We start from the raw sequence: 13,801 nt of genomic DNA, 5'->3' as shown, positions 1-13,801 counted from the left end.
CATACACTTCAACCTCGCACTGGATATGAAGCAAAGCCGAGCTCTTGTACGCAGCATTTCTCCAATGACTTAGCATGTGGTACACCGGCTGCGTTCCTATCAGAGCTTGCCCTAGTAAACGGTGGGATTATTCTTATGATGCTCAGAGACCGCTTGCTACAACTGCCTGGCATCGGCGAAATGATAGATCAATCATCAATATGCTCAGCCCGCTCGATTGACAGTGGCCCGCCATGACCATGCAAAGGATCAACCATTACATCAGCTGAATCGAACCCTGCAGAGCCTGCCAAAGACGTCAAATCGTAGTTGTCAGAGAACCGCTCTGCTGTGTCCGTTGGATGACGCCACAACCGTCGTGAAAGAAGAGGCTATCTCCGCCGCAATCATGGCATTTCATCGTTCATGTAATCGCCTGACGATGCGTCAGCTGAAATCAGGACGACGCACTACCATTGGAACTACTAATAGCATACAGGGCGAGTTTTATTTGGAGTCAAAGCCGCCCACAAAGCTGTTAACAAAGCTGCCTGTAGACACCGAGGCCGCAGAAACGTGCCTTGAGGGCGAGTACCAATGATGGTGTCACTGAAGGATGGAACGGGTTCTAGGTTGGAGTGTATCGTGCACCCTCCAATCAGCTGGTTTTAATCACTGTCCGACGAAGGATGACTGCAGAACTCCTCAATCCTGTTTTCGGGGTTCGTAATCTTGAACGGCTAAGCGTTCACGTCCTTCGCAGGAATTTAGCCTGCATCGTCGCACTGACCAGAGCCAGCATAACAACTGCGACATTCTGTTGATGATTGGTAGGCGTCATATAACACCTTGTAGCACTCGAGGGAGCAGACAGCACCACCATCAATACCAACAATAAGCGGCTTCTAACCATTCTTCCAACCGAATTTCAGCGCCTTCTTTAGTTACGCACCGTCTTCATCACCTCCCATAGTTCGTTCAGCCACTGAGCCTGCTGCAGCGACTTGATACGCATCATGGGCACAAGGTCAGTGCCCCATTGCCCAGGGTTTCAAAATTGAAGGTGCCAAGTAGTCTCTGAATGTGGCTTAGTGGCGGCTGTCAAGCAGGTCCATCCCCGAGGTGACGGAAACAGCCTCCATGCTGGTAAACAACAGGCGGTGGAATTTGAAACTGAATGGGTCCGAGAAGAAGCTGTCAGAGTAGACAACATGCGAGGTGTCATATGGGATCTTGGATCGAGGCTGCGAGCCCAAGAATATGGGGGAGAAGGGGGAGGGGGTCCGGGCAAGGTCGGACAATATTTCGTCTTGACTGATGAGTTGGTCCCATTCATACCAGTTGCCCAGCAGTTGGGTTTATTCTGTTCGATCGTAGACTTGGGACTTAGCGGAAGCCTTCGAAATGTGGCTGTATTCGCGAGCAGGCGACTTTGCGTCCGGGATACAGCTCTCCCCTTTTGCTGTTATTTTGCTCGTCAGATATCAAGCGACGGGCTTGTATGAAGAGTGTTCAGGGTGAGAGCGATGGCGAAGAAGGGAAATGGGAGTCGATGAGTTCCCACAATGAACAATGATGATATCTAAAGCGCATCCGCATGCCCATCAGCCAGGCCCCTTCGGAGAGCTCTAAGTACCCGGGGACTTCTACATCAGACCTGAACAGTGCTGAAAGCCGACGCTTTGAGGTCAGTGGTCCGTATATGCGACGTAAAGGAATAGCAGGGGTGCCCGCACCCGCTTCTGCTGCGGCTCTTGCACCGCCGTAGTCGAGATAGAGAGAAAAGGCCTGGGCGGCACGATTGCTGTTGATTTTGAAGCCTGCCGATGGCATTTGACATGGGAAAGGGCTCCGCTGGGCTCTTGTGACGATAAATAAGGAAGATATTTGAAGGACTGAGAGATGCGAAATTGGAGGCTGATGGGAGATATCCGGAAAGACTTGGCTAAGGAAGTTGGAAGCGGAAGGTCGACTAGCTGACGGGTAAAGCTGCGACACTTCTTCCTTTACAAGGCGGCTCGAACGCTCAGCTAGAGAGGGGTGTGTCCGAGGCCTCTCAGATATGCTGTTGAGAAAGACGGGCAGTCAAGACTTGTCTGGCAGGCGGATGTTGTCGGTGTGTAGTTGAACATGGCTTGAGGCTTCGCATCTGGAGGGGGAAGAAACTAATGCCGTCGCGCATGCAACGGATCCTTTCCATAGATACTCATTAGTTACTTTAATTACAGGGAATGGTCCACCGGAAAGGATTGATACCGTACCTACCGATTTCACGTCGAAAAATCGGGAGATACCCATAGGTTTGTAGCCCATATCCGCAGGGTGGCTCTGGCGCACCTAGGTTTCACCGAATAGCTCACCGGGAAGGATTCCAGGTTTTTTCTCCCTCTAGACGAGCTCCTCTCCCCAAATCAACTCCAGAGTGCTGGTGAACTGATTGGTTGAAGTATTACCTGGTTCGTCGTAGCCGGCACAAGTACAAGGTCCTGCGGGCTCATCATACACGCCTGGCTGATGGATTGAAGGTTTCCTGGTCTTCTTATCGCTACGGTAGCAAGGAGGTCAGCAGGCAACAAAAGATACTAAGTAAATGCCGTCGGTCGCGAATTGCTCAAAAGCAGCAAGAGTTGTCAGCACCACCCAGAATATTCTCTCGGTGCCGTCGCAAGCGCAGCCGATACTCACTGACCCGAACGCCTTACCTTTGTCACCACTTTGTACTGAATTGCCTTTTCTCCCACGGCAAGAAACAGCCCTGGAAAAGAGAATACTTGTAGCTTGATATTCGCATCTGGGGCGACGGCCATCGTAAGCGGCCGGGATTACCTTGGGCATCAAGTAGCTTGTTAATACTGCCGTCTGCGTTGCGAATACGAAAAGTAGCGGGTAGAAAGGTGCGTTTGGAGGCTGGGCAAATGCGTTATGATGCAGTTGAAAAACAATTGCATCGAGTCGTACTCTCAAACATTGATGGGAATATGTATATCCTGTTTCTTTGCGCAGCTTCAAACTCACAGTTTGCGGGAGCTGGGGGGAGACTCCGTGTTGTGAGGGTTTTGGGATGTTGAGGCTGGTGCGTGTGGGGCTGAATTGAAGATTTCGATCACGAAGAGGATATGGATGGTATTGGCCGTTCTCTTTGTGCCATCTGAATTATCAAAACATGAGGAGATCCAGCGAGCGTAACGGCAAGGCTCCTCGCGTTGACCGTCGACATTTGCCATTGCTCCTGCATCTGCAAAGGGCTGAGCATGGTTCTAGATCATGGACTCCTTTTCCCAAGGAGAAATCTGGATGTTGGATGCGATTGGAGCCATGCCCTTCGTGGAGGAGACAGGTAGAGTTGAACAGCTTCGTTGGGGATCGGCTATTACGACAGGGCAAAGGAGTCGGTGGTAGTCCCAGGCACTTTTCATCAGTCTGACACTTTGGACAATGGGAGTTCCAAGAACGGAATGGAAGATGATTTGATTTGATTCTTTGCCTATGAAAGACCTTCTCCGTTCAAACAATGGCCTTTTTTCCCCTTGTGCAGAACAAATGCATAAATCTCCACCTGATTCAAAGATCCTCCGCGGTGCGCAAGCCAAAATCAAGCATATCCGTTCTTTGCATGTGCATACTGACCACTCGCCACTCTCACGTTCTGCGCAAGTGAAGGCCTTGCTCTGTGGACACAATCTCCACGCTGGGTTGAAGGACATCTACCTCTCGGACAAGGAGCCGTACTCCCCTTCGCTTGAATGGCTTCCAACGATCATGAAAGCGGGGAAGACTGCTAGCCATAGTTCTTAGGTGTACCAAGAAAAGTAATTGAAGGCCATTGCCGTGGTTCGTCAGTGGTATCATGTCGCCATTGCTTGGAAGCAGTTCGTGCTCTAACGCGAGGTGAATGGTGGTGTCTTTGAGAATAACACTTTCGAGACACTGTAAAAGTGGCTCAGCACGGCGAAGCGTTTTCCAGTAGCTGCAATAAGGAAAGTCAAGGGGGTCGTATTGAATGTGCTTGATCTTGGTGAAGAGTTGGGGTTGAGGCCTGTAGAAGAAGCGCCCCATCTTCCAAACATGTTCAGCGTAAAACTGGTGCTTGCCAGGAATGAAGATGTCGCAATCTGTGCGAACGGACATTGGCGGGTGACGAGAATCTGAGCAAGGCAACACCTCGAAGCATTCCATGACGAGTCTTCGGCCCTTCTTGTTGATCCCACGCAAAGGAGAAAGATGGCGCAGGCGCGCCTTGGCCCTCGATCCGCCGCTTTGGGCGTCCTCGTTTGGATCCGATTGGACTGATACCACCGAGGGATCATCATCTCTTAGCGAATATGGGCAAACTCTTTCCAAGCGTAGCTTCCAGACTACTGGCGTTGTCGACTGAAGTATTTCGTCGCGCATCTTCTCAAGGATCATGGAGAAAATCTCGGTGGGAATGCTGGCCGGGCCGACCTGACCGTGCGGGGTGGCCATGATGGACAATTTGGGAAGCTGGCGAAGGTTCAGCCATCAGCAGGTGATCTTGGCAATTGGAATTGGAAGGGAAGCAGGCTCACATGTATCGAATGAGATGGAACGCAACGAGAGTGTCTGTTCGTAGGATGGTGGGCTCCGATGGAGGCGAGCAGGTGTCGCGAATGCCGGCGAAGGAAGTAAAGTAAGTGCCGTCGTGAGACTGAAAGTATCTTGGAGCTAGCAGGCGTCTTTAATACCTTGGAGGGTTTGTTGAGCTGTGCTAAAAGACGCAGACGAGCCGAGCTGATGTGTTCAATTTGGAGGTGGTCTGGCGAAGTGCAGCGGCTTGGGATCTGTCGGGAAGAGAAAGGGAAAGAGCTTGACTTGCGACTCGTGATGTGCCTGCTCCCAATAGCACCGCATGCCCCACTGCAAACGTGTGTTGGCCAGTGTAACGTACCTTACCTGGAAAACTGGGAGTCCACGCAAAGAACACTGAAATCGGTAGGTAGGTACGGGCGTATGTTGCTGAGGCCCGCCTGCCCGAACGGATGGCGACCGCTCGGGTCGTAATTTGGGCAACGTCTGGCTGCGTGGAGTAGAAAACCGCGACTGTGCTCGAGCAGGCTTTCTACCTGTGCAGAAAATATCACTCCCACAATCATGTTCGCCCCGTACACGTCGCCATTTGGACGGCCAGCATTCACTCTCAGACGAGCCAGAGAGCCGCCAGGCATTGGAATGAAGTGGGAACCTTGCTCCTTTCCTGCCAGTCCCTCGCTGACTGTAAATACCAACAGCCCCCGAGACCTACGAGACACCGAATCGCTTCAGCAACCCAGGTCGATGCTCGACTTTGACTTTCGTCCAACGATTTGCAACGGGTCTCCAGAACTCCTCGCAGACACCATGAGGGCTTCCCGAGACATCTTGAAGCTGTTGACACGACGGACTAGCGTCGTGCGGTGGGCTGCGCCTAGATTCCATCTGCAACTCCGACTCTCACGGCCACATCGTGCGCATTCGTCGCGGCCGACTTAAGTCGATAGCGACAAAGACTTCGGGCTACAACATGATTCGCGGCCGCGGAGGATACCCTGGAAACATCCTTTTGGGACACAAATCACTTCATGGACATGTCAGTCTGGCCGTCAATAGCCAGTCGTTGGGGAAATTCTACTCCTTTGAATGCTTTCTGTTAGCTGTGGGTTGGAAGATCTGGCAGTGACATACGTTGAATAAGATGTTGGATCGTACTATAACGGCATGGTCTATCGCTCAAGCAGCTACCTGTCAGGTGGTTCCTACTGGCAGCAAGCACTCGTATTTGATGCATGCATCTTCATGGCCGTGCCGAAAGGTTTGCGATGAAAATGACCCCCATTATGGGCGGAGATGTTGGGCTCTCTTGGCTGGAAGGCGCACCCTTTTATCAGCGACGCCAGGTGCCGCGCAGCTAGATGCTGAAATCACATTGCCCCGGTATTTTCCCGCTGATGGGGTCAGCACTCTGATACTTTCCTGTGGCAAGGCTCACGGGAAAGCATCTGAGGTTCTCGTTAATGACGCCGCCGTAGGTGGGGGCGCCTGCCATATCTGTGACGTCACCAACACAGAGCGCACGCTGTCGCGACACTCACTGGACGTCTCAATAAGAATGCAAGGCTTCGATGTGAGATTAGCGAGCCGATAAGGTTCGCACTGGCACCGGCAGATGGTGGATTGCCGAGCCACTTAGGTAGTTAACTTGAGCCCGTCCAAAGTTCCACCCGACCACGCAAGCAGTGCAAGTCTTGAGATTGGCGGGCTCTTCAGATGTTGCTGAGCCGGATAGAGCACGCAGAGGGGTGGAGTTAGTGGTTCCTGTGTGATGCTGAGGAATGGTGATTGACCTTGGGGTGCAGGGAGTGGCGGCGACAAGAGAAACGCCCTGTCCTTCGCCATCAGAGGTACTGGACCCGACTTCTCGACGGCGGGGATCTGAATTTGACCGATTGGCCTCACCAAGAGGGCTCCACTTTCGGCATTTAGGTAGTGCGAGACGGTAGTCGGCCGGGCCCAGGCCCAAGGCCTGAACCCTAGCCTAAATCCCACCTTTATATAAGGGATCAGCTATACTACTTTATAGCTAGGTATACCTAGCACTTATAGCTAGATTAATTAAGCTATTTTATATAGGTTATAAGCCCTCTAAATACTTAAATCTATCTACTAGATAGTAAGGTTATTTCTAAGTAGTTATTAGGACTTTAATTTTATAATTTAATAATTACTATAAAGTAATTAATAGATTACTAAACTATTAGAAATAATATTTCTAAGTAGAGGTTATAGTTATTATAATATATATCCCTTATTTATAAAATCTCTTTAGCTTTTAAGTTACTAAAGTTAATAATTATTTAATAACTACTATAGTTATATAGTAATAACTACTTAATAAATATCTAATAATTATTTAAACCCCTCTTAAATTACTAAATTAATTAAATAAATTAATATATCTTTAATTAGTAATTTAATTCTATTTTCCTCTAATTTTATTAGAAGGGGATTATCTTAGTTAGGCCCTCTTAGCCTTCTTCTTTTTTTTATTAATTTTATAACTAAAGTAGCTATATAGAAAGTAGCTAATAAGAGATTAGATTTAAGAAGTTTAGTATATAATACTATCCTTAAATTAACTAAAGCTATAAGTTTTTAATTATAAGAGATTAATCTTAAGAATACCTTTAAAGTAATAAGATTTCTCTTCTACTTAATAGATAAAGGAATACTAAATAGATATAATAAAGATATAGTTTTTAAAGAAAATAAAGTAGTAGTAATTAAGGATTTAGGATCTTTAAGTAATCTAATATTTATAGGTTTTATATTTATTAAATAGTTATTTATAGAGAAGATTTAATATAATCTCTTAGAAGAAATAATTAATAATAATTTTTTTATTATAGCTTTAGCCTTTTATATCTTTATTAAGATTAAAGAATATACTTAGAAGTTTAATAAACTAGCTATAAATAAAATCTATAATAACTAGAATAGAATAACTAAAGTTAACTATAGAAATACTAAAGATTTTATTTAAGATTTTTACTTAACTTTTAATAAATTAAATAGTTTTAGTATAAGTTTATTAATTATAGCTCTTACTTATAGATTTATTTAAGGTTTTAGATATTTTAATTAAGCTAAAGTAGATATTATAGAGAATAACTTTATTATAGAAATTTATATTTATAATAACCTCTTATAAGAACTTAGAAGTTTTAGTAAAAAGGAATAATATAAATAAGCCTCTTAAAGTATTAAGGCTTTATTAAATAAAAAGAAGTTTATTATAAAAAAGTAAATTTAGCTTTCTAAACTTATAAATAATAGAGAGATATAGTAATAAGATTTATATACTTCTTATAATTCTAAGTATCTATAAAACCTTTATAGATATAAGATATACTCTTACTATTATAGAAAGGCTTCTTTATACTTTATTTCTTATAATAAATACTTATTAAAGTATTATAAGTATTATACTATAAAGTTTAATAAGTTTAAGTATTTAAATATACTATAAATAACTATATAAATAATTATATAAATATCTATTTTAATATTTATTTTAGAAGGTTAAACTTAAAATAGTATCTTTAGAAACTCTAATATTAAATAGGATATTTATTATTAATCTAAGACTTTTATAGATATTTTATTAGCTTAAACTTAGAAGAGGACCTTTCTATTATTCTTAATAGATAATTTTAGAGTATTTATTTTATACTTTAACCCTTAATCTCTTACTAGAGATCTATATAAAGTTAACTATATATAGAGAGTTAAGAAATAATTAATAAAGAGATTTAAATCCTCTATCTAAAGTTCTACTAACTAGATTATTAAAATAGAGACTAATAATCTCTTTATATATAATACTATTAAGGAAGTTAATAAAGAAGAAAGTAATAGCTAAGAAGTATAACTAAGTGAATATATTATATTTATAACCTCTATTAAGAGGATAAACTCCTTTATACTAAATATTAATACTAATAGGTATATTCTTAATAATCTCTCTATTTTTAAGGAACTTTAAGATCTCTCTTAAGAATTAACTATAAACTATATAAATAGAAAGGACTAAATTAACTAAACTATTAATATAGTTAAAGTAATTACTACTAAGCTAAGTAGTAAAAAAACTACTTTCTAATTATATAATACCCTCTATAAACTTTATAATATAATATAAATTATTAATATTAATCTTCTTTAGTAGATAAGTATCTATTTTAATAGTTTAGATAATACCTTAGTTTATAAAGATATATTTAAAGCTATTAGTAACTTTAAATAGGATATATAAGTCTTTTAGTTTTAGATCTATCCCTCTAACTAAAGTAATAAATTTAACTTTTTTAAGCTAGATTATTAAACTTTTTATATTTATCTAAAGTATTTATTTAGAGAAGTAATTATTACTACTATAAGAGATATTAATATAAACCTCTTTAGAGTACCTCTTATAAGATATAAATATTATATCTACCTTATAGTAAAATTAATATAATAACTTAGTAATAGATAATAAAAATAACTAACTTAAGCTTTTTAAAAGTTTTAGATTAACTTCTTAAAATTAATATTATAAAGTTTTAGAGGTATTACTTATAGCCTCTATATTATAGAAACCTTCTTAATTTATAGATAATTCTAAATATTTAAATTAAAGAAAGATATAGCTATTTAGCTATAAAACTAGTTTCTAAAGAAGATTATAGTAATAAATAATATTATTTACTTCTCTAAAGTTATTATAGATAGTAATATAACTTTTCTTAAAGTAATAAAGCTTTTTACTTAAGAATAGGGTTTTATCTTAGAGATAGTAGTACTTTACTCTTATTAGTAGAATAAGAGAATAAAAAGCTTTAGTAAAGTTATATAGTAAAAAGTATAAGTAATATATATAGAAGCTAGTTTTCTTAAATCCTTCTAGTTTTAGTTAATAAAGACTTCTATAGAAATTAGTAATTTACTATCTAATAGTAAAAGTAATATTAATCTTTATAAGAAATTAATAAATACCTTTAATATATCTCTTATTATAAAAAAACTATATATATACTATCTCTACTATTAAAGCTATTAAACTTATATTTATATTTATTTAAATAGCTATCTATATATAAAAGGGTAGAAAATAAAGTTTAAAACTAAACTTAGAAGATTTATAAGATATAATAGCCTCTATAGTAATATCTTCTATATTCTTATTAAAAGGACTAATAGTATTTAGTAAGTAAGAGATATAATATTTAAAGAAAATAAAAGAGAACTCTTTTTAATTAAATTTAATAACTTATAAATAAGAGAAGAGGTTAAACTAGAAACCTATAAGTATAGTAATAAACTACTAATTATAACCTATAAAGCTAAATTTTAGCTTTATAATTTAAATATAAAGTTATACTATTATATTTATTCTACTAAATAAGAATAATAAGAGGATAAAATAAGTAATTTATACTTAGAAGAAGCTTAAGAACTAAAAAGTAATAATAAATAAGAATAGGAAGATAAGTCTCCTTAAGAAGAACTTAGTAATAAAAGGAGTAGTTTACTAACTTTAGATCTAAAACTATATATATTAGTATAAAATACTAATATTATAAATATATAGGTATAATTAATACTAAAAGAAGATTCTCTTCTATATTAATATTCTCTTATTACTCCTCTAAGTTAAAGTTCTCTTATTATCCCTCACTAGTAATAAAGTTCCCCTACTATATTATTATAGCTAGGATCTCTTATTATTTCCCCCTAAATACCTTAACTAATATAAAGAAAACTAAGGGGAAAACTAAGGGGTAGTAGTAAAAGCTCTACTCTTATAAGATTACTAAGAGTAGCTACTTCTTTTTTAAATTAAATAACTTAGATATTTAGAACCTAAATATTATATAATATAAAGAAGTTTAATAAGGAATTTAGTAAGATAGGAACTATAAAGATTAACTTAATTAATAATAAAATAAACTAAAAACTAGTTACTTTTACCTTCTTAATATCTAACTTATTATAAGCCTTTAGTTTAGAGATTTACTTATTTATAACCTTTAGGAAATAAGAAGTAATAGAAGAAAGACCTCTAAAATTAGCTATTTTTAATACTATAAAGACTTAAATTAAAAACCTATAAGGGATAAAATACTAATAACTTAAAGAGCTTCTAGATAGCTTTAAATATCTCTTAAGTAAATAGGTATATAATAAAAAGGTTACTATAAATAGAAGACTTAATAGAGTTAAAGTAAAATAGATTATCTATAGTAACTTTTAAAATAAGGATAGTAAGATAGTTTATATTATTATTACTAATCTTATTACTCTATAAATCTTTTTACTAATTATAATACTTAAAGATTTAGAACTTTACTAAATTAATATAGTTATAGCTTTTTTAAATACCTTTATAGGAGATTATAATATCTTTATTACCTAACCCTATAAGTTAAATAATAAATCTAGTTAGTTCTATTAATTAAAAAGAGCTCTCTATAAACTAAGAGAATCCCCTTTTCTCTAGTATAAGTAAATTATTACTATTTTTAAGTAATTAAGGTTTAATCTACTCCTAAAAAAACCTTATATTCTTATTAATAAAGATAGTATTATAATATTACTTTATATTAATAATATACTTATTACTATACTTAATATTAAGTAAGTTAATAACTTTAAAAATAATTTACATAACTTCTTCTAAATTAAAGATTTAGGTAAGGTATAATAGTTTCTTAGGTTTAAAATTATTTACTACTAGAAAATAAAATAACTTTAGATCTTATAAGTTAAGTATATTAATAATATACTAATAAAGAAGGGTATTACTAGATATAACTAAGTTTCCTACCCCCCTAGTAATACTTAGTTATTAGAGATTATAGAATAATATAAAATACTTATTAAGATATATAAATATTAAAGTAATCTAAGTAAATTATAGTAGATTATAAATAGTATATAACTAGATATTATAATACCTATAAGTAGAGCTACTAGAGATTAATAATATACCTCTAAAAAGTATAATAAACTACTAAGATTAATATAGAGATATCTCTATAGTTTATAATAACTAGTACTCTACTTTAGTAGTTTAAATTATTCTATTAATAACCTTAAATTATTAGTATTCTATAATACTAGCTAGTCTAATTATAAAAGAATAAGTAAGTTAATAGCTAGCTATATAGTTATATATAGAGGANAGCTAGTTATATAGTTATATATAAAGGAGTACTAATTATTTAGAAATTAATATTATAATTATTTATAGTTATATTAATTTATAAAGCTAAGTAGATAAATTTAATACTTAGAGGGAAAGTTCTACTATATATTATAAATCTCTTTAAAGGGATAAATATCTCTATTTAACTACCCCTCTAAGTATATATAGATTTTATAAATACTCTTAATAATTACTTATTAAGTAAATAGTTATTTAAACTATATTATATTAAAATTAAATATTACTAGATTATTAATAATATTAGTAATAGAGACTTTAAGATTAATTATATCCTAACTTATAAGATAGTTACTAATAGCCTCACTAAACTACTAATAGTAGAGAAGTATTATAACTTTATTAAAATACTAAGTTTATTTAAACTACTTATAACTAATAATAAGTCTTAATCTAAGGATAATATCTTAAGACTTAATCTTAATTAAGTCTAATATACTTATTTATTTCTTTTATATATAATAACTTTATTCCTTTATATCTTACTAACTAATTAACTTTTATAGTTAGACTTTATATTATTTTAATTACTTTAATTTATTCTTTTTAATAGTTAAATTACTAACTATAAAAATCTCCTATATAAAAAGTTATTTAATAATAAAGATTTAGAAAGTAATTAAAAACTTTAACTTTACTAAGTTATAAGTTTATTATTAAGTTAGATATCTTAGTTAATATTTACTTATATTAAAATATAATAATATTAATTACTAAAAGAGATATAAACTTAAGTTTAACTTACCTAATTTTAATTAGATCTTAAAAGTATAACNTTAGAATAAAAGTAAAAAGAGAACTAAACTTTATAGTATCTTCTAATAATTATCTTAGTTAATTAAGTTTATATAAAATATTAATATATCTTAGAACTAACTTTTATAAGAATTTATAAACTCTATTTATTTTAAAGTATTAAATTTAACTATAGAATATAGAATTTATATTATTTAATTAATATTAAAGAGTTAATTAGACCTAATTACTATAAATTTAATTTAAACTTAAGGTTTTAAAATTAAGTTACTAGTTTTTTTAATTTAAGTCTATATAATCTAAAAGTAACTAAATTACTAAATTATATAACTTAAGTTTATATTAAAGTTACTTTAAAGTTAATAAGAGTTCTATATTATAATTAATATATAACTAAAAGTTAGAAATTAAAAGTATTTTAAAAAGTAAAATAGGATAATAAAATTAATATAAAAAAGAAAGTATAAAAGAGATAGCTAAGAATAAAGCTAATAATTATATAATTAATCTAATTACTACTTTAGGATAGGAATAATTTTATAGAGTATAAGAGGTATTAATTAAAAGGGGGGTATAAGATAGTAGTTAGCTAGGCCTAGGCCTAAAACCTAAACCTTAGCCTAAATCCTACCTTTATATAAGGAATCAGCCACACCACTTTATAGCCAGGCGCGCCCGGCGCTCATAGCTAGATTAATCAAGCCACTTCACGCAGGTAGGCAGCCACGAAAGTGGAGCCAATCACCCCTCACCGAGCTGACCGCAGACGTTGGTGCCGTGGCAGACAGCGAAGCTGCTGCAGAGGCATCCGAGTAACCTGGAAGGTCAGTCAGGCACCTTCCATTCAGAACAGAGCGGAACACTGGACTCGGGTCGCTCCTCGAAATCGGCATGTATCCATTTCTAACCAGCCAATTTGCCTTCCATCGGTCGCGCCCACTGTTCTGCGCTTGCACATGGAGGAAGCGCGTTCGTGATCCGTTCCTTGAGACTTGGAGAAAGCGGGCTGGCCAAGGCGATCGCGGTCCCGGTGCACGCGGTTGCATCATCCTCGGGGGTGGTTCGTTGAGATGAGGAGGAGGCCATGAAAGCGTTTTGAGAACAACATCCACCTGAGCCGAGTGCGATACCTGTGGTGCATGGAAGCAAACGTCGGCGTTGTCAGACTTTGGCAGAGCTTGAGTGTCCGCGGATAGCACTGCGGCGGCCGGGCGATGGCCACACTTTCGCAGGGCCCAGATGGACGGCGGGATGAGGCGTTTTTAAACAGTGCAAGCTTAACGGTGTACCTCAAGGTGGACAACCGCC

The sequence above is a fragment of the Colletotrichum gloeosporioides genome (assembly GCF_011800055.1).
Source record: "Colletotrichum gloeosporioides strain Lc1 chromosome Unknown consensus_80, whole genome shotgun sequence".
Lineage (NCBI taxonomy): Eukaryota > Fungi > Ascomycota > Sordariomycetes > Glomerellales > Glomerellaceae > Colletotrichum > Colletotrichum gloeosporioides.
The sequence above is the reverse complement of the archived record's forward strand: the minus strand, read 5'-3'. Positions refer to the sequence as shown.